At 49.5% G+C, this 20,445-nt stretch overlaps 1 protein-coding gene across 2 annotated transcripts in view; it reads left to right on the top strand.

The window, feature by feature from the left end:
• Positions 1 to 20,445, top strand: part of LOC142311928 (uncharacterized) — a 252,254-nt gene that overhangs the window by 199,740 nt on the left and 32,069 nt on the right. The window contains exon 1 of one of the 2 annotated variants that reach the window (XM_075350795.1): positions 13,755 to 13,788. The exons of the other annotated variant lie outside the window; for it this stretch is intronic. The gene's annotated coding sequence lies outside the window, so the exon portion shown is untranslated. Of the gene's footprint in view, positions 1 to 13,754; positions 13,789 to 20,445 lie in introns of those variants that run through there. 2 annotated transcript variants of the gene reach the window in all.

Consider the following 20,445-nt stretch of genomic DNA (forward strand, 5'->3'; position numbering starts at 1 on the left):
TGGCACTTGGTCCTTTGGTCACTTATAAGAGGAGTAGGAATTTGGGAGACGTTCTCGTGCATAATAGATGGAGGGACCAAAATAGCACATGGCTTGAAAAAACCCCCATGAAGGGGAATTTCAAGTGCGGAAATTGCAAGTTCTGTCCTTTCCATCTTACAGAAAAATCATTACGCATGGGTGATGTCACCACTAAAGTAACAGAGTTTATCTCGTGTAAAACAAAGAATGTGGTATATGTCATCTACTGCCCATGTTTACGGTTTTACATCGGAAAAACCATCCGATGTTTATATGTGCGTTTCCGTGAGCATTTCAATTCTATCATCTCTGGCAAGGGGTCACCAAGACTTATCCAGCACATAAGGGAATACCATGCGGGAAATCTTGAGTCCTTGAGATTTGCTGGTGTTTTGAGAGTGTCTCCGTCCGATGCTGGGGGGGACACTCATAAAACACTACTGCAGAAAGAATCACGGCTGATCATAAGAACAAGAGCAATGGGCCCTTTGGGTCTTAACGATCGTAACGATATGGCCGTATTTCCGTGATGAGATGACCGTAGGTTAATATAACAAGTTACAAAAGGTAGAATAAAATTAGTAAACTACTGAAAAATTGGTAGATAGACAACATTACACAAAAGTTAGCGCTAAGGTGTAGCTCCTTATATGGGTTATCCTTCATTTTCCCATTACCACCAGTCATGTGATAACTAACATAAGCGGGCCCCCATCGTCACTATGTGTCTCTCTATTTTTCTATTTTTCTTTTTTTCAATTTTTCTTTTTTTCTATTTTTCTGCCTTTCTTGTCTTTCCCTTTGACTTTCCCGTGACTCCTATTGCTTCTGATTATTTATGGAAGGAATGGAGTTTATAGTTTGTTTTTTTTTTTTTCAAAAAGTCTAGGCGTATATGACTTGTGATTGCTATTCTCCTCTGTCAGTCCCTGATAGGAAGAAAGAGATATCTGGCATATGATAGATGCTGCTAAAATCTTGGGGAACAGAATTATAATAAGAATATAAATAAAAACAAAAATAGAAATAATATAAATATGAATATATACATCAGCATAGATCATAATAAATAATTGATGTCAGCCTCCCCTTCGTTCCTGTTACTGTATTGATAGCTCTTCTCCTCCATATGGTATTATTGGCTCTGTATGAGCCTGCATACATAAGGATATGTAATAAGCTTTTATAATTGTAAAATCTCTTAGCTCCACTCTTGCTACTTGTATATATATATATATATATATATAAAAAAAACATGCATTGTCTACAGAAAATGAGATTTTGATCAGTTGAAAATGTGCAATAATGTGCTAATAATAATAATGGTTTATGTCATGCATGTATATTAGATTGGTGTACTATCGCAATGTCACTGCAGCTTGTGGATATTGTGTGCATATGTTAGCGGCTGATGCTGCTTTTTAATAGCACTCACGTCAGCTGGGAAGACTCTTTAAAGACGACCAGCTGGCCGCCTTCTCCAGGACTCGACAAAGCGCTTGTCAGCGCGAAACAGGCTGTCGTCCGTTCACCGTCCCCCGCACCCCCCTCTCTCCCCATGCTCCTGAATTTGTCTGTTAAACGCAGAATAAAGGAATTTTGTGCACTTGATGGAGTGAGCTGCCGCTTTTCTCGTCTTGGATTCAGAGCCATGGGACCGGTAAGAGGAAGGCCGTCGCTGCCTGGGGCTATGACTGGGAGTGCAAGTGGGAGCCATGCTGGGACTGGGCAAATGTGAGGGAGCGCGCCCCCCACGGGGTCTGGTTGGACCAAGCACTACAGTATTTTAACCACCAAGCAGGCGTACATGCTGCTTGCCTGCAGCAGTTTTTGGTTGAATACGGAATTTGCCTCTGAGGTAGAGCCATTTTCAGACAGTGACAACTTGGCTTCCTGTACAGGATCCCAGAGCCCGATGGTAGCGGGGTCAGTCATCCCTGCTGAAACATCAGTGGCAGATTCAAGTACTGCTGTTCCCCTTCCATTGTGGTATCGTGACCAGTCATTTTCCCCTCAAATTCTCCCGTTTTTAGAAACCCCCAATATAAACGTAAAAGTTACCAATTTTACCACGTTTGAGTTTCCACATTTTTGTTACTCTAGAAGTCCTCCTAATAATTGCCCACGAAACCAATTTATACACCTATCAACATATACGGTATCCCAAAATCCCACATCCATCCATTCCCATCTCTGGATCCCCACAAATGTTGCTTAAGTAAGAAAACATTTTTGGCATTACCCTACACATGGGGTTAGTTAAAAAAAACAAAAAAAACAAACAAACAGTTTCTGCTTTTAATGGACAACAAAAATTGACCACATCACTGTTATCAAAATTAGAGAACACACAATTTCCTAAATGTTGCGCTCATTGTGTATTCCTATGTGATTATATTCTAACATGAGTAAACTAGAAGTAGTTTAAGCTTAGAGCGCACAGGGTCCCTACACGTGCCCCCCCCCCCGCCAGGAGCACCCCCACGTCCTATCTTGCTTAAACTCCTGCATTTTAAAGACAGGGATGCTATTCTGCGCAGATCCAGAGATATTAAGGAACTTGCTATTAATGGGAGGAAGATATCTATTTTCCCTGATTTTTCCATGGAGGTACAATGTAAAAGGGCTCAATTTATTGATATTAAACAACGCCTGCGCGGATTACAAGTGCCATACTCCATGATGTATCCTGCTAGACTGCGAATTGCGGTGAATGGAGAAACTCACTTTTTTGATACAGCAGGGGCGGCGCTGTCTTGGCTGGATATTAATGAGAGGTCCATGAGGAGGAAGAAAACTTGAAGATCACCCTTTCTACTGCCAGGTGCTGCTGTTTCTTATTGTCTGAGATGCTATGCTGGTATAATTACTACTGATCATTTCATTTTGGATCCAGGGCGGGAGATGACCAGTTCACTGTGGACACTCGTTACGGGAACAAGTTGTGGACCCTTCTCCCTGCATGGACTCTGGGCGAGTTTTCTAGCCCTGATTCTCTCTATCTGAGAGAAATGTGGAAGTTACACTTGTTTTTGAGGGCGGGGGCACTGTACACTGGTGTGCAGGGCTCTATTTCCCTCCTTGTTTTTTTTGTTTTCTTGTATTTTGCAATTAATATGGGGGGGGGGGGTGGCGTACCTCAGTCGTGTCGCTCAAGCTAATGCTAACAGGAATTGGTGGAGATGGCCACTCTCCCCCAGGAATGGAGTATGCTCCGGTTTATTATTTTTTAACCTGCTCTTATGGCGACATCACTTAATATTGTAGCGTGGAATATTAGGGGGCTCAGGGATGCGAATAAGAGGTGTGCTATATTTACTCATTTGCAAAACTTTCTCCCGGCTATTCTATGTTTATCTGAGACCCACATGGTAAGAGATAATGTTCATTGGCTGAGGAAGGGATGGATCACACATGAATATCATTCCACATACTCGACCCATGCACGGGGAGTCAGTGTGTTGGTGCACAAATCCATCCCGTTCTCATGTACAAAATCAGTGGTTGACCCTGGGGGCAGATTTGTTTGTTTTCTTTGCACGCTGTATGGTATACAATTTATTCTGGTTGCAGTATACATCCCTCCACCGTACTCAGTCGAACCAGTAAAAAGAATCTTGTCTGTTTTACACTGCTTCCCCCCTGCGCCGACTCTTTTGATAGGAGATTTTAACACATATTTACATCCTTATCTAGATAAGCTACATTCGGGGAACATATCAGAGGACGCAGCCTCAACTTCATTTGCTAGATTGCTAACAGAGCTGGCTTTGGTAGACCTTTGGCATGTCCAAAACCCCACATCCAAACAGTTTTCCTGCTACTCTAGCTCCCACCACACTATGTCACGGATTGACCTGGCTATTGGGAACACACTTATGACCTCATATGTACAAACGGTGGCCTATCTACCTAGAAGCGTATCTGATCACTCACCACTCCATGTTACACTTTACCCCCTCACCCTGTCTAGGCCTATCTGGAAACTTAATCCCTTCTGGATCCAGCTTATAGGGGGATCTTTGCATGATACTATTTTAGAATATTTCCAACTTAATGAGTGCTCCACACCATCACATATAGTCTGGGACTCTATGAAAGCCGTGGTGAGGGGCATCTATATAAGAGAAATATGCATACGTAAAAACCAAAACAGACGCTACACCCAAAGTCTGATTCAGGAAGTATCTGTTGCGGAGGCTGCGGTGGTGCTCAACCCGACAGAGGAAACGAAAGACACTCTAGAGAAGGCACAAACGTCACTCAAAGAAAATCTCATGTCGGTGGCAGCAAATAAACGTTACTTCCTCAAACAGAAATATTTCATAGAGGGTGAGGGAGTAGGGCACTTACTAGTCACGGTCATTAGGGCGCAGGAAGGATCTTCATATATAAATAGGCTGAAGACGGAGTCGGGTGACCTTGTAAAGGAAAGTGAGGATATAGTGAGGTAGATAAAGAGGTATTATATGCAACTATACACATCAGACTGTGACCTTACGGAGACTGAGATAGAGCAATATTTGGATGCTCTCTCTCCCCACACTAGCCGACGAAGAAAGGGACTTGTTGGATCGAGACATCCTGTTGGAAGAATTAGAGGAAGTGCTTGGCCAGATGCAAAATGAAAAAGCTCCGGGAACGGATGGCCTGCCTGGCGAGTTTTATAAAACGTATGCACCCTTACTGCTACCTAAACTACTTAAAGTATTTGAAGAGGCTGAAAGGCAGAGGGTCCTCCCACCTTCTATGAGGGAAGCTTTAATAGTCTTAATATTAAAACCCGGAAAAGATCCAGAGATCCCAGACTCGTACCGCCCAATCTCTCTACTACCAACAGATGTTAAATTACTGGCCAAGGTGCTCGCCAATAGGATGTCCCGAGTCATCTCATCTATTATACAGAATGATCAAACAGGATTTATTCCATGTAGAGCCACATCTATGAATCTTAGAAAATTATACTTAGGGATTCAGCATAGTTCTGAGAAGCCAGGGGAAAGGGCAATTTTGTCCTTAGACACCGCTAAGGCGTTTGATAGCTTAGAATGGGGGTATTTGTGGGCGGTACTTCGGAAAATGGGTTTTGGACACAGATTTATAAATTGGGTGAAGCTGCTATATGACTCACCGGTGGTGAAGGTTAGGGCTAATGGCAGGGTCTCTGAGTCTTTTCCTCTTGGAAGAGGTACTAGACAGGGGTGCCCGCTCTCGCCCTTGCTATTTGCTACTGCAGTAGAGCCATTGGCAGTTGCAATACGGAAGTCCAGGAAGATAACGGGATTTAGGTGTGGAGCAGTGAAGCAGAAGATATCATTATACGCAGATGACCTACTTTTATATTTAGACAGGGTACATTCCTCGATTTTGCAGGCAATGGATATCATTCAAGAATTTGGGCAGAGATCTGGCCTTCAGATTAATTGGTCCAAATCGGCTTTAATGCCGATAGACCCTCTCCTGGTGGATTTCTCGGACTTGCAGATACCGATTCCTGTGGTCCGAGAGTTTAAGTATCTGGCAGTAACTGTTAGCCCAAATCCGAAGGATTTCCAGGCCCTAAATCATTGTATGAGTGAGATGCCGAATCTGATGCAGCAGTTGGCCGCCACAGCAGAAGGAGGCCGACAGAGGGCTGTGCAGCGTGAGATCTGGGCCCTTCTGTATCGGCAGCAAGTGAACTCAACTGGTGCTGAGATTGGTGGAGTGAGGGTGATGGATGTGGCCCCCTTGGTAGTGCCACTGTGACGCCCTGGCACAGCCAGGTTGTCACATAAAGAGTTAATCCTCCTTGGTAATATGATCTCACACTGGTGCAGCCAAACAAGCACAGCCCCCAGTGTAAGGGAAAAGCAGAGGAGAGGGGAGGGGCTGGAGCAGAGAGTGTGTGGAGGCAGACAGGACGGAAGTCTGAAGCTGTAGCTCCCGGCTGGGAGTGAAGTGTGCTCTGAGAGGGCCGGGACAGGCCGTAGTGAGGAAGGGGCCAGAACAGGTAGCCGGAGCCGGGCGGTGGCCCCTCGGTGCCTGGGTACCCGGATCACTACAGGGGAGTGGATTCCCCGTTCCCGGCTGAGGAGCAGTGGAAGAGAGTGGAGAGAAAGACACTTGCTGCAGGGAAAGAACAACCAGGGCTGCTGCACCGTGTGTGGGACACTAACACCCCGTACCAAAGGCTGCGGACACCGGCAATTCTAGTTCACCAGTGACTCCGTGTGACTTTCTTGTGAGTACACCCGTGCCCTCGGGCATCGCACTGCAGCACTGCGCCCTGCCCCCTGCTTACCCCATCACTGGGCCCCGGGACAACCAACCCCCCTACCCACGGAGGGGACATAACAACTACGCTGCTCCCTGTCATCGCTCCCGGGATCCCCTTCCAGAGCAGCGGTGGTGTTCCACCATCACCACAACCGTGGGTGGCGTCACGGACAATCTCCCCTAACAAAACCCCCTTTTACTGTGGAGCCTGGGATCACAGACCGGGTCACGCCACCATGATACCCGCAGAAGTGACTCTGTGGCCCGGATCTGAGTACCCCCTGGTCCCCGGGCGAAACATTTGGCGTCACGAACAGGATCGAACCCATCCAGTTACCTGGAGGAAGTGCGCCTTATTCTGGACTGTCAGCGGTGATCCGCTGCAAAAATCTTAAAGTCACCATCTTTGCCGCCATTTTGGGCGCGAAAATCTCCCGCCCAGCATCTTCTTCCCCAAGCGTTGGGCGCGAAAAAGAGGCTCCGCCCCCCCGAGAACGCGGGCGGAAGTGAAGCTCCGGAGGACCGGAAGCGAAAGGGAAACTTTAAAAGTTGCTGGAAGGACTGCTCCCGAGTACCAAGGGGGAGCAGAAAGAAGGAACTGCAGCTTATGTAACAAAGACTGTGGAAGCAGGGACGCCAGGACTCTGCCAGCATTTGGTTCCTGGAAGAGGCCGCCGCAGCGATGCACCGAGCCGTTACCCCTGTTACCGGTAGCGGAGCCCGCAGCGCCTGTTGGGGAGGACCCAGACCTGGGGTCCCCAGGCCTCACCTTTGTCACCACCCTGCCACCGGCCCCGGCAGTCCGCCCGGCCGCGACGGAGATGACGTCGGCTCCGGCAGTCCGCCCAGCCGCAACGGCAGCGAAGTACCGGTCCCGTTGACCAACCTGGAACCGTTTCTGGACTGGGGTCAAGGGGTGCTGCCTGGGTTTTAGGGGCAGCACCAAGGCTAGGTTGTTTGGGTGGGTGACTAAAGGACCCGTTACACAGTTATTATTAAAAGTGTTTGACTGTTATTGCAACGTTAAAGTAATGTGCATCCCGCTGTGGGAAGATTGAAAATGTTTAAAATGTTTTATTCTTTTCCAGTTTAATAAAATGTCGGTGCCTAGCCGGCCCGAGGACGGGCCGTGTTTTACCAGGGGGGTGTGTGACGCCCTGGCACAGCCAGGTTGTCACATAAAGAGTTAATCCTCCTTGGTAATATGATCTCACACTGGTGCAGCCAAACAAGCACAGCCCCCAGTGTAAGGGAAAAGCAGAGGAGAGGGGAGGGGCTGGAGCAGAGAGTGTGTGGAGGCAGACAGGACGGAAGTCTGAAGCTGTAGCTCCCGGCTGGGAGTGAAGTGTGCTCTGAGAGGGCCGGGACAGGCCGTAGTGAGGAAGGGGCCAGAACAGGTAGCCGGAGCCGGGCGGTGGCCCCTCGGTGCCTGGGTACCCGGATCACTACAGGGGAGTGGATTCCCCGTTCCCGGCTGAGGAGCAGTGGAAGAGAGTGGAGAGAAAGACACTTGCTGCAGGGAAAGAACAATCAGGGCTGCTGCACCGTGTGTGGGACACTAACACCCCGTACCAAAGGCTGCGGACACCGGCAATTCTAGTTCACCAGTGACTCCGTGTGACTTTCTTGTGAGTACACCCGTGCCCTCGGGCATCGCACTGCAGCACTGCGCCCTGCCCCCTGCTTACCCCATCACTGGGCCCCGGGACAACCAACCCCCCTACCCACGGAGGGGACATAACAACTACGCTGCTCCCTGTCATCGCTCCCGGGATCCCCTTCCAGAGCAGCGGTGGTGTTCCATCATCACCACAACCGTGGGTGGCGTCACGGACAATCTCCCCTAACAAAACCCCCTTTTACTGTGGAGCCTGGGATCACAGACCGGGTCACGCCACCGTGATACCCGCAGAAGTGACTCTGTGGCCCGGATCTGAGTACCCCCTGGTCCCGGGCGAAACACCACCCCGAAGTGAGATGATGATTTGGTGCAGGGCAGCAGTAGGCCCCCAGGGGCGCGACTACCCGGCGATGGTGGAGCCTACGCCTTCCGAACACTGGCCCACGGTGATGGCGGCCAGAGGGGTGGTTGACGTCAAAAAGGGGAGAGTGCCTGTGAGAGTGCTGAATTGTGGGGAGGAAGAAGTTAGGCTCCCCCGTTACGCTACCCTTGCCAAGTTGCTCACCCTAGACCCTCACACCATTCACGAAGTCGTCCCTTCTACCTCAGCATCCCCTGCCAGTAACCATACACCCCCTGAACAGTTAGAGGAGTGGTGCCAGGAATTACATGTAGGCACTGACGCCACACCCACGCATCACAAAGAGGGGGTATACAGGGTGGTGCAAGAGTATGAGCAGGTTTTCAGCAAGCACCCATTAGATTTCGGGAGGATTAAGGGGGTTTAACACCATATACCTACAGGTGTACATCCACCCATTAAAGAAAGATATAGGCCCATCCCGCCAGCACATTATCAATGCGCCAAAGACATATTGAGGAACATGAAGGAGGCAGGGGTCATTCGGGATAGTTGCAGTCCCTGGGCAGCCTCACTGGTGCTGGTAAAGAAGAAGGACGGCACCATGCGAATGTGTGTGGATTACCGGAAGATCAACCAGATCACGCATAAAGATGCCTATCCTCTCCCCCCTTATCAAAGAGTCGTTAGCTGCGCTGAGAACTGCTAACTTCTTCTCTACCCTTGACCTTACCAGCGGGTGCTGGCAGGTAGCGGTCGCACCAGAGGACCGTGAGAAGACTGCATTCGCAACTCCCATGGGACTCTGAGAGTTTAACAGTATGCCGTTCGGGCTGTGCAATGCCCCCGGAACCTTCCAACGGCTCATGGAGTGTTGCCTGGGACATCTCAATTTCGAAACGGTCCTACTGTACCTGGATGATGTGATCGTATACTCCCAGACGTACGAGGCCCACCTGGAACATCTGGCTGAAGTGTTTGCGTCCCTAGCCAAGTATGGGATGAAAGTGAAGCCCTCCAAGTGCCACCTGTTGAAGCCCAGGGTGCAGTACCTCGGACACATGGTGAGCGCGGAAGGTGTCGCCCCAGACCCTGAGAAGATCACTGCTATCCAAGACTGGCCGAGACCGACCACAGTGAGGGAGGTGAGACAGTTCCTGGGCCTGGTGGGCTACTACCGCCGCTTCATCAAGGGGTACACGAAGATGACCGCCCCCATGCAAGACCTCCTTGTGGGGTAGACTAGGGGTGGCAGGTCCCCTGGATCTCCGTTCGTGTGGGAGAAGAAGCATGAGGAGTCCTTTCACCAGCTGAAGACGGCCTTGACGGGAGAGGAAATCCTGGCGTATCCTGATTACAGCCTCCCGTTCGTCCTCTACACTGATGCCAGCAATGTGGGCTTGGGAGCGGTCCTGTCCCAGGTCCAGGATGGGTGAGAAAAGGTGATCGCCTATGCCAGCAGAAAACTCCGGCCCACGGAAAGGAACCCCGAAAATTACAGCTCCTTCAAGCTTGAGCTCCTGGCCCTCATGTGGGCAATCACCGAGAGGTTCCGACATTATCTCGCAGCGGCAAAATTCACAGCCTACACGGACAATAATCTGTTAACTCACCTGGACATGGCCAAACTGGGCGCCCTGGAACAGCGGTGGGTGGCCAGGCTATCTAATTATGACTTCACTATCAAATACAGAGCCGGCCGCAAGAAAACCAATGCGGATGCGTTGTCTCAGATGCCCCACCTGCCGGATGAGGGGTCAGAAGACGATGACCTCGAAGAAATTGAGTTGCCCGCGTTCCATCGGCCACCGGTCGAAAAATTCCATGTCAAGCAACAACAGGCGAACCTGGACCCGCTACCCAGCCAGGGGTGGCGAGAAGCCCAAGACCAAGTGCTTGCCGTCCAGTTGGTCAAGACCATGATTGAGCAAGGCTCCTCCGGAATGGATCCGGCAGCGCCTCCTGAGGCCCAGCGGCTGTGGAAGGAACGAGCCCGGCTGTACCTGCATGAGGGGAAGCTGTATCGAGGGCTGATCAACCCAAAGACTCATGAAAAGGTTCGTCAGCTGGTGGTCCCTCAGGCCAGCGTGCCCAAAGTTCTCCGGGCATATCATGATGGCGCTGGGCATTTCGGCTGGAAGAAACTGGAGATGTTGTTGAGAGAGCGGTTCTATTGGAGTGGGATGCGAGAACCTGTGGAGGCTTGGTGCCGAGAGTGCGGCCCCTGTGCGCTGAGAAGGAAGGATGAAGTCAGCCAAAGAGCCCCTCTACAGCCGATCATCACCCACCAACCGCTGGAGTTGGTTGCCTTGGACCACGTCAAGGTTACTCCCAGCCGGAATGGGTATACCTATGCCTTGACCATCGTGGACTCCAGGTTCATGGTGGTTGTTCCAGTCAAGGATTTGACCGGCCGTACCGCAGCCAGGGCATTCCAGGCCTACTTCTGTCGACCGCACGGATACCCGGAGAGGGTGCTCACGGACCAGGGTTCAGCCTTTGAAGCGGAGGCGTTTCAAGAGTTCTGCCAATTGTACGGTTGTAAGAAGATCAGGACCACGCCATACCATGCCCAAACTAATGGGATGTGCGAAAAAGATGAACCATCTGGTCCTAGACCTCCTCAAAGTGAAACCGTTGGAAGAGCGGAACCTGTCGCCAGACAGGCTGCCCAACCTGGTCGACATGTACAACAACATCCCCAGTAGTTCTACCAAATGCAGCCCGGCGTATCTGATGAGAGCCCGACCGGACCGGCTGCTGGTGGACCTAGAAATGGGCTCGGAAGCTCCTGAGGCCCTTCCTTCGACTGCTGGCTGAGATACTCGGCGGCAAATCCAATATCGACAAGTCCAGGAGTATGTGGAGAAGAATCTCGGTCAGAGCCAAGAGAAACAAGCGCAACGCTTCAATAAGCGAGCGTCAGCCGTCCCCTTTGGACCGGGAGATGTCGTGCTGAAACGGAAGAGAAGGACCCATAAACTGGATGACCAGTGGGAAAGGACCCCGTATGTCATACAGTCCACTGAGTGGGAGAATGAGAAGGCTTATGTGATCAGTCGCGACCAGGGGAAGACTGCCACTACGGTTTCCCAGGACAATCTGAAAAAGTGTCCTCACACCTTGAGAGTGACAAACGAAGTTCCGGTTCCTACGCCGAGCGGAGAAGAGGAGAAGAACGTGATCCACACAGTGATGGGTGATTTTCCAGCAGACTGGCCTATGCAAAACGGTGCGGTGATTGTTCCGGTGATAATGTTCCCAGAATACGTGGAAGAAATGGAGACGGAAACGCCCGCCAGTGAACCGCTCGAACAAGCGCCCAGGGATGCACCTATACCCCCTCCCCTTGGGTCTCCACTTGCCATACCTGCCATAAGGGAAGAGGAACTGACTGTTTCCTCTGTCCCCTTGCCCTCCACTGATGACATTGGGCCCAGAAGGTCCACACGCCCCAACCTAGGTCGACCTCCACTTAGATACAGGGAAACTACCATTTAGGGGTACCGTATGTTAAACGTGTAAATAGCTGAATGAATGAATATAAATCAACCGACGTTTTCACCTGATTGTCGACAGTGATTACCCCGGCTGTTGCCGGTAAGTTGTCCCCGGAGGGACCCTATGTGTTTACCGCCCACATGAGAAACTGCTCATGAACATGGCCGAGAACTTGCAGGCCACCCACGAACTAGTGGGTTTGTAAGTAATTTGTGGGTAGGTTTTCCGTCCGTACCTCCTCCGGAGAGGCAGATTGGAGGAAGGGCCCGCAGCAGAGCAGGCTGGGGCCCGGCCACCACCAGGACCGGTGGCCATCCTCCGGGGGTCAGGGGTCCCCCTGGACGTGGGGTCCCCTGAAGTGACAGCCGGGTGCGAGACACCGTACCCGTTCCCGCTCGGGTAACGTGGACCTGGACTGGGGTAAAGGGGTGCTGCCCGTTTCTTAGGGGCAGCATCAAGGATCAGATTATTTGGGTGGAGTGCGGATGACCATGAACCCATATGTTTAATAAAAATGTTTGAAACGTTAAAAGTAATGCACCTCCCGTAAGGGAAGACTTGAAAATATGCGTATGTTGAAGTTTTAATATGTTATTTATCTTTTTACAGTTTGAAAAATAAAACCGGTGATGGACGGGCAGCCCACGGACGGTCTGCATTTTACCAAGGGGGAGTGTGATGCCCTGGACTAGCCAGGTAGTCACATACATACCAACATACACACCCCCACCATAGCCAGTTACAACAGTCAATCAAAAACCCTTGTTGCCTCCCTCCAGAGTCTGATGTCCACACCAGGTGGGGCGGAGCCAGGAGGTTGGCCCCACCCACCGAGGAGTTCACAGGCCTGGAGGCGGGAAAAGTGTCAGTATAGTCTTGGAGGTGAAAATGAGAGGAGTAAACACTTCAGGTGTCTGGGTAGGAGCCCAGGCACTGACAGCAAGGTTTGCAGACGGTGGTGGCCGGAGACTGACTACCGGAGTTCAGTGCAGGTAACCGCGGCCAGGACTGGTATTACTGCAGTTCCTCCGGTAGTCAGTCCGACGCTGACTGTATTCATATAAAATTATTACAGTACAGTAATACAAAATACTGTACAGCAAAAAACATATAAAACAAATTAAACTGCACATTAGCTTACAATAGAATTGTTGGTGTGCAGGAGGTACAGTACAAGTAATGTGCTATACTGGTTAGCAGAAAGAAAGTATAAGGCTATGGTCGCACGTTGCGTACAGTCACTGCAGAAATTTCTGCAGCGATCTGAAGAGCACATGTGCGCTTTAGATCGCTGCAGAAAATGTCCGTAGTGAAAAAAAAAAAAGTCGATTCCATGCGCTCTGCCTGCAGCTCCTCCCATAGACAGTGCAGGGGCTGCCGGCAAAGCGCACGGAAGAAGTGACATGTCACTTCTTAGAACGCGCGCTTCTGGCAGCAGCCGAAGCGCTGCGCTCTAAGATGCCACTTGCGCACGGCTCCTGCACAATCTCCATAGACTGTGCAGGGTACGCAGGGCGCATGCAGTTACACTGCGCTACAAAACGCTGCGTAACTGCATGAATTACGCACACGTGCGCACATAGCCTTATACTGTATCTACAAATGCAAATTGATAGAAATGCTATATAGTATATACTGTACTGTACAATGGTATTCTGTATACAGTGAACGGTACATATGGACAGAAAATTAGATCCAGAGAGGGTCAGAGCGCGGTGAAAGGACAGAACCGGAAGTGTGCATGGTGAGTATTTGCTCTTATTGCAAATCATTGCTCTTAAACCAAGTTACAATTTTTTAATAAGCTTTGCTTGTCTTGCAAAACGCTCTCAAACCAAGTTACTCTTAAACCAAGGTTCTACTGTATAAACAAAAATCACCACAGGATCTGTGATGACCTAGAGTCCTGCACACACTGAGGAGCTGATCATGTGACCCCCCTGACTCCTCCCCTCCATGTGACATCATCACAGGTCCTGTAAGCACAGAGCAGCCATATATCCAGTGTGCGGCTCTGCAGGAGGAGGTATGTGGAGATTCCCCATTACATTAACCCCCTCAGTGCTGCTCACACTCCAGGAGACAGAACGTGTTCCCCTCTGTGCGGCTCTATCAGGATCTGTCTGTATGGGATTAGATTGGGTCACTTCCCTCCTGACGCCGCTCGCTGCTCTGTTACTGTACAGTCTCCATTATGGCCGCCGCCCCGCTCCATGTTGTCGTTATCAGGATATATTAACCCCTTAATGACCGCCGATATGCCTTTTAACGATGCTGAGGAATATGTGAATACTGCGGTTCTGCGTGTGGAAATCCCACAGGTGTCAGCTGCACATGACAGCTGACCCCAACGGGCATCGGCCCCGACCGGTTTTAGAACCAATCGTGGCTGATTAATCCTTTTGATACCGCAGTCAATTGTCACAGCGATGTCTATGTGGTTAAACGGGAGTTAAAAGCCTCCTTAAGGCAGGATTGCCCCCCCCCCATGATGATATCGTGGGTGCCAATTGTTACCATGGTACCGTGGATTCATCTGATGACCCCATGATATGGTGACCTGTAAGATCCAGCTATTAGCTGGGTGTTATAGGCAGTGAATCACTAACAGGTCTTAGGCTATGTGTGCACGTTGCGTTCTCTGCAGTGCGGAAAAGAACGCACCCTCTGGCAGACTGGACACTGCGTTTATAAAATAAAATGCATCCACAACGCATGCATTTTGGATGCTTTTCCCATGCGTTTTGGATGCATTTGTGACAGTGCATTCCCCCGGCAATACAGCTCTGCTACATGCCGGCTGATAGCACACACACACACAGACAGAGTCGCGCGATGAGAATGAACTCAGGTGAACTGCACCCGACTTCATTGTCATACCGCAGCTCTGTTTGTGTGTGGCGTCCTGATTATCATCTTCACCGCACACATCTCGACATTACCGCCGACATCACCGCATACACCCCGACATTACCACCTACATCGCTGCACACATCCCGACATTCCCGCACACATCCCGACCATTCCCGCACACATCCCGACCATTCCCGCACACATCCCGACCATTCCCGCACACATCCCGACCATTCCCGCACACATCCCGACCATTCCCGCACACATCCCGACCATTCCCGCACACATCCCGACCATTCCCGCACACATCCCGACCATTCCCGCACACATCCCGACCATTCCCGCACACATCCCGACCATTCCCGCACACATCCCGACCATTCCCGCACACATCCCGACATTACCGCACACATCCCGACATTACCGCACACAACCCGACATCCCCGCACACATTCCGACATCCCCGCACACATTCCGACATCCCCGCACACATTCTGACATCCCCGCACACATTCCGACATCCCCGCACACATCCCGACATCCCCGCACACATCCCGACATCCTCGCACACATCCCGACATCCTCGCACACATCCCGACATTCCCGCACACATCCCGACATTCCCGCACACATCCCGACATTCCCGCACACATCCCGACATTCCCGCACACATCCCGACATTCCCGCACACATCCCGACATTCCCGCACACATCCCGACATCCCCGCACACATCCCTGCATACATCCCGACATCCCCGCACACATCCCGACATCCCCGCACACATCCCGACATCCCCGCACACATCCCGACATCCCCGCACACATCCCGACATCCCCGCACACATCCCGACATCCCCGCACACATCCCGACAGTCCCGCACACATCCCGACAGTCCCGCACACATCCCGACAGTCCCGCACACATCCCGACAGTCCCGCACACAACCCGACATTACCGCACACAACCCGACATTACCGCACACATCCCGACATTACCGCACACATCCCGACATTACCGCACACATCCCGACATTACCGCCGACACACCCGCACACATCCCGACATCCCCGCACACATCCTGACATTACCGCCGACATCCCCGCACACATCTGGACACTACAGCCCTCATCATCACCGCACACAGAGCCGGCATTACCTCAGTGACGTCCCCGCTGACAGCGCGATTCACTTCAGTTGCTGCGTGGAGCTCACAGGGGCGGCGGTGCTCTACAGCCGCTCCTGTCAGCTTCATGTAGCAGAGCTGGATGCGTTATGGGACCTCTGGATTACGCCGAACTTGGAGGGGTATTTGGGGATTTTAATAAAGTGGTGAAAGAGGGTGTTTTTTTGTCTTTTATTCCAAATAAATGATTTTGACGGATTCCGCCACCATAGCCTTCCATTATAAAAATGATGGACGCCGATGGAATCCAGCTACATGCTGCATTCTTTTGGCCCTGCGGATGCAATGCAGCGTCGGCCGGCGGATACAACGCAAGGACATCCGTAGCAATGCATCATCAATACAAGTCAATGGGAAACAGCGCACATCCGTTAACGGATTGCGCTGTTTCCCAAAGTGGCGGATTGCGACAGCTGCTAAACAATGCAAGTGTTAAAGTACCCTTAGATGTCTTTTTAGCACACAAATGTGGATGACCACAGCTCTGTGCACGCCTAAAATTATGGACACCAGCGAAACAGAAGCCAAATGTAATCCAAGGTGTTTCCATCTGTCTCATTAAAGTGAGTTGTTGATCCGTCAGGGATTTCGTCTGAATCACATTTTTGGGGGGATTTATGTGGAAACCCTAACTTATCCCACATAAACCCAGCCCCCACACAGGTCTGTCACTGAAATTAACGTTACTGGGAGAACAAAGACTCTTGAAAAGTGATATGGCTCCCACCCTCCAAATTCAATCTTGTGATCTCGGCGCTCCCAAATCTAAACACATTCCTCCTTCTGAGCCCCTGAGTGGGTCTCCAGGAACAGAAGCTGGGCACAATGTATGGGGCCTCTACAAAATATGGGGGCACAATGTATGTAAAAGATTAAACAACATGTTAAAAATCGTGAGGCTTTTTGGATCCTGAAATTAGATTCTAGGTATACCAATGGTCTCAATTATAAAACGAATTTAATGTATTTATATTAGATTTTATATTTATTATACCTACTATAATATAGAATATTTACCATTATTTTTCACAAAATGAATTGGCTATGCGTACATTGAATTGTGTGTTTAATTTAGAATATCTATTTTCAATATATTTCCATAGTGTACATGGCAATTTAGAATATTTATTCACAATCGTTTTCTGCATTATATAGACTTATAAGTGCATATGGTGAAAAATTATAATCTTAATACTAATTTGATATAGACATTTTATCCTTTGAATTTAGTGATTGTTAATTGATGTTTCAGATGTTGTGATGCGATGTTCAGCTCTGCACACACCTGCTAGTACGGTGGCGTCAGACTCTGTTCACACTATAGAGCTTGACAAGCAACCTGAGGTTTCTGGTTTGTTCAGGAAGACCCGGGCATCGGCTGATTCTGGTTCACTGGTCTTCAGCTCTGCAGGAGTTAATTCCTGCAGACTGTTGATTAGGACCTAAATGCTCAGGTTGCTGATTGCCAAGTGCAGCTGTCTCCTCCCTATTTAAACCACGGCTTCTTCGCTGTTTCTGCCGATGATAGCTTCAGCGATCACGGTCTTGGTGTGCCTCCTATTCATGGTGATCTGGGCTGTGCACGTTTCCCTGTTGTGCATTACTTCCTCCCTTTTTTGTTACTCCCCAGTACACATATTGTCTCTCCTTTTGTGTTTCGAGTGCTGTGTGTGTAAACAGGTGGCACAGGGGGCGCTGTAGTTGTGTGACCCCCTGACCCCTGCTCACAGACAAACGATTGGGCCCATGAACATGTGGAGTTCGTTCACAATCTCGCCTTTTCAGTATTATCTGGACCTCTTCTTTTATTCTATCTTCTTCTAATAACAGGAGACAACACCAGTCAGTTTTACTTCAAACAAACGCAACTTTTACTGAGCAGTTCTTTGCAGGGTTCACATTCATGGAAATGCAGACACTTAAATCATCAATTTCAGTTTCATTTTCCTTTCCTTTCTATCACTTTCTTCCTTCTTTCCAGTGCCCGCTGGCACTATTCTGTATTCTACAGTTCTCCTGACTGCCTCTAATCATCTGTCACTAGTGAATGTATGGGCTTCGTCCACCTACAGCCGCCTGTGGTCCACCCCGTCTCTCACTTTGGGAGTTCTCATTCTGGGTCTCTGTTTCATTTGGCTGCATTTAATCCCAGCTGGCTTTTCTTTTCTTTTGTGGCCAATGGGCCCCACGAATCCCATACGTTGCGCAGCAGGCCGCCGACAACGGACCTGCTCGTATGGGACCCAGGCCGCTGGCAGCACCTCACACCTTCCTGCTTAGACAGTAGTGATGTGTCGGTCACGAACGATCTGGCACCCTGCTGTGAACGACAGGAGCCGGATCACCAGTGTGAGCCACTAAAATCACTAAACGGCTCTTTTCGCAGTCAAAACCCCGCCCACCCGTGGCTAAACTCCGCCTACTCAGCAATCTAATTGGGCGCTTGTAAGTGGGCAGGGCTTAGCCGTGGGTGGGCGGGGCTTTGGCGGCGTTACTATAATCTTAAATATGTGTTCACCTGGGGTGAACACATATTTAATAAGGAGCCAAGAACGAGCTGAAAGATCCGGCTCTTTTTGGTGAACGGAGCCGGATCACCAAAAAGAGCCGGACTGCCCATCACTATTAGACAGCCATCTCTTCACTGACTCAACACTTCCTGTCTCCCAGAGATTTAGTGCCCAAACTCCTCATAGAACCAAAATCTTCAATTAACCCCTGGTGTTCTGTGATAATGCGGTCGAGGTACTCAGCCCTGCTGCACTTCACCAACCCCATCTATCGGGTAACCTCTCCAGCTCTGCTGCATTTGGGAACCACTTTGCAAATCCTGCATCTACCTTTCACTTTTACACTTAAAACATGAAACCTGTACAATACTGTACATTCACTGCAATACAATACAATAAAATGTTCCACTCTATACCGGCCTCTAGATGGCCTCGGTGCACACTCTTAATAAAATATCACATCTTAAAATCACATTAAAGGGAACCTGTCAGGTCCAATATGCACCAAGAACCACGAGCAGTTCTGGGTGCATATTGCTAATCCCTGCCTAACCGTCCCTGTATATACTAGCATAGATGAAGAGATCTTTACAAAAAGTATTTTTACCATATGCTAATGAGCAAAGGCACTAGTTCCCTGGGCGTTGGTTCCCCGGTGAGTCGCCCCCATTAGCATGTTCGTACGTCCCTGTGGGCGCGCAAACATGCTAATGAATACGCAGCGTCACAAGATGATCTCACTCACCTCTGGGTGCATATTGGACCTGACAGGTTCCCTTTAATAAAGGCATGTTGGTCGGCATCTTCAGGGGGAGGTCTGTTGTCCACCTTCTCACATGTGTACAAGTTTCAGTTCTCCCTTGTCCATGTTGTGTTGTGGGGTCTCGTCTTTGTGTTTCCAAGCCCGGACAGGAGTTATTGCCATGCTGGGGGATTGGACCTGGTTACCATCAAAGCCACCTCTAAGAAAAAGAGCAGCGCAGGGCTGCAAGACTGAGGACCAGTTTAGGGGCTCCTGTCCTATCTCCATATACCTCGGGCTTTGAGTCACATGTTCTTGTATGTCATGATTAGAGACGAGCAAACCTTTGGAAATTCAGTTCAATAGGTACAGTCGAACCTTAAAAAAGTTTGGTTTGTGACCCCCCGACTTGATTCAAACCTCAATGGAAGTCTGTAATTGGGCAGTTTATGGCTCCACCCACATGCTGCCAGCATAAGCAAAACACTTCGGGAGAAGGGTGGGCAGGTTTTTTTTTTGTGTGCATACTATATCTAATCATGCTGACTTTACCCCAGGTGTGAGACGATCAAACACTGCAAGCGGCTCGCACAGTGCTGAGCATTACTCATATCCAAGCACAACGTTGCTCGCTTCAGTGGTTTGCACTCATAACTCAACCAAACTTTGTTTTTTTTTAAGTCTGTTTCCGAACCCAAACTCTGAACATCGAACCTCAGGTTCGCTCATCTCTAGCCATGATTTAGGGATCATGCCTGAAACGCTTAGACCCATCTGTCTGCCCTTCATCTGTTTTTCATATATATATTTTTTATGGCATAAATAAAGGTAAGTTATAAGATTTTGGAATTTTTGCGGGTGCTGGATTCAGTCAGTATTGCAACGAGGAACTGGTATGGATTTCCATGCACTGCACCCTTTATGAAAACTTTTTGAGAGACTATTGAGGAGTAGGCTGATCAGCTTTTTTCCTATGAGTTCCTTACACAGTGACATTTCCAATCTGGGATCACTTGTGGAGTTTCTGCTGATCTGGCACCACGGGGCCTTGGGTAATGGAGGACACAATCTATTCTAATGGAATCTGCATTCTAAATACCGAGTCGTGCTCCTTCCCAACTGATCCTCGCCATGTACTCAAATAGAAGTGTACAGCCACATATGGGGTACTGCCACATTTGGCAAAAATTGCATAAAAAATTGTCCTGTCCATTTTCTCCTGTTACCCTTTGTGTGACTAAAGATTTTTAGGCTAAAGTAAATTTTGGCGGAAAAACCCTACGATTTTCATTTTCACGATCCAATCTAATAAAATTCTGTGTAATTTTTGGGTTAAAAATACTCACCACACCAATAGATTGATTATTGGGTTTAGTTTGCCAATTGAGGTCACAT

This window comes from Anomaloglossus baeobatrachus, chromosome 5 (genome assembly GCF_048569485.1).
Source record: "Anomaloglossus baeobatrachus isolate aAnoBae1 chromosome 5, aAnoBae1.hap1, whole genome shotgun sequence".
In the NCBI taxonomy this organism is placed as follows: domain Eukaryota; kingdom Metazoa; phylum Chordata; class Amphibia; order Anura; family Aromobatidae; genus Anomaloglossus; species Anomaloglossus baeobatrachus.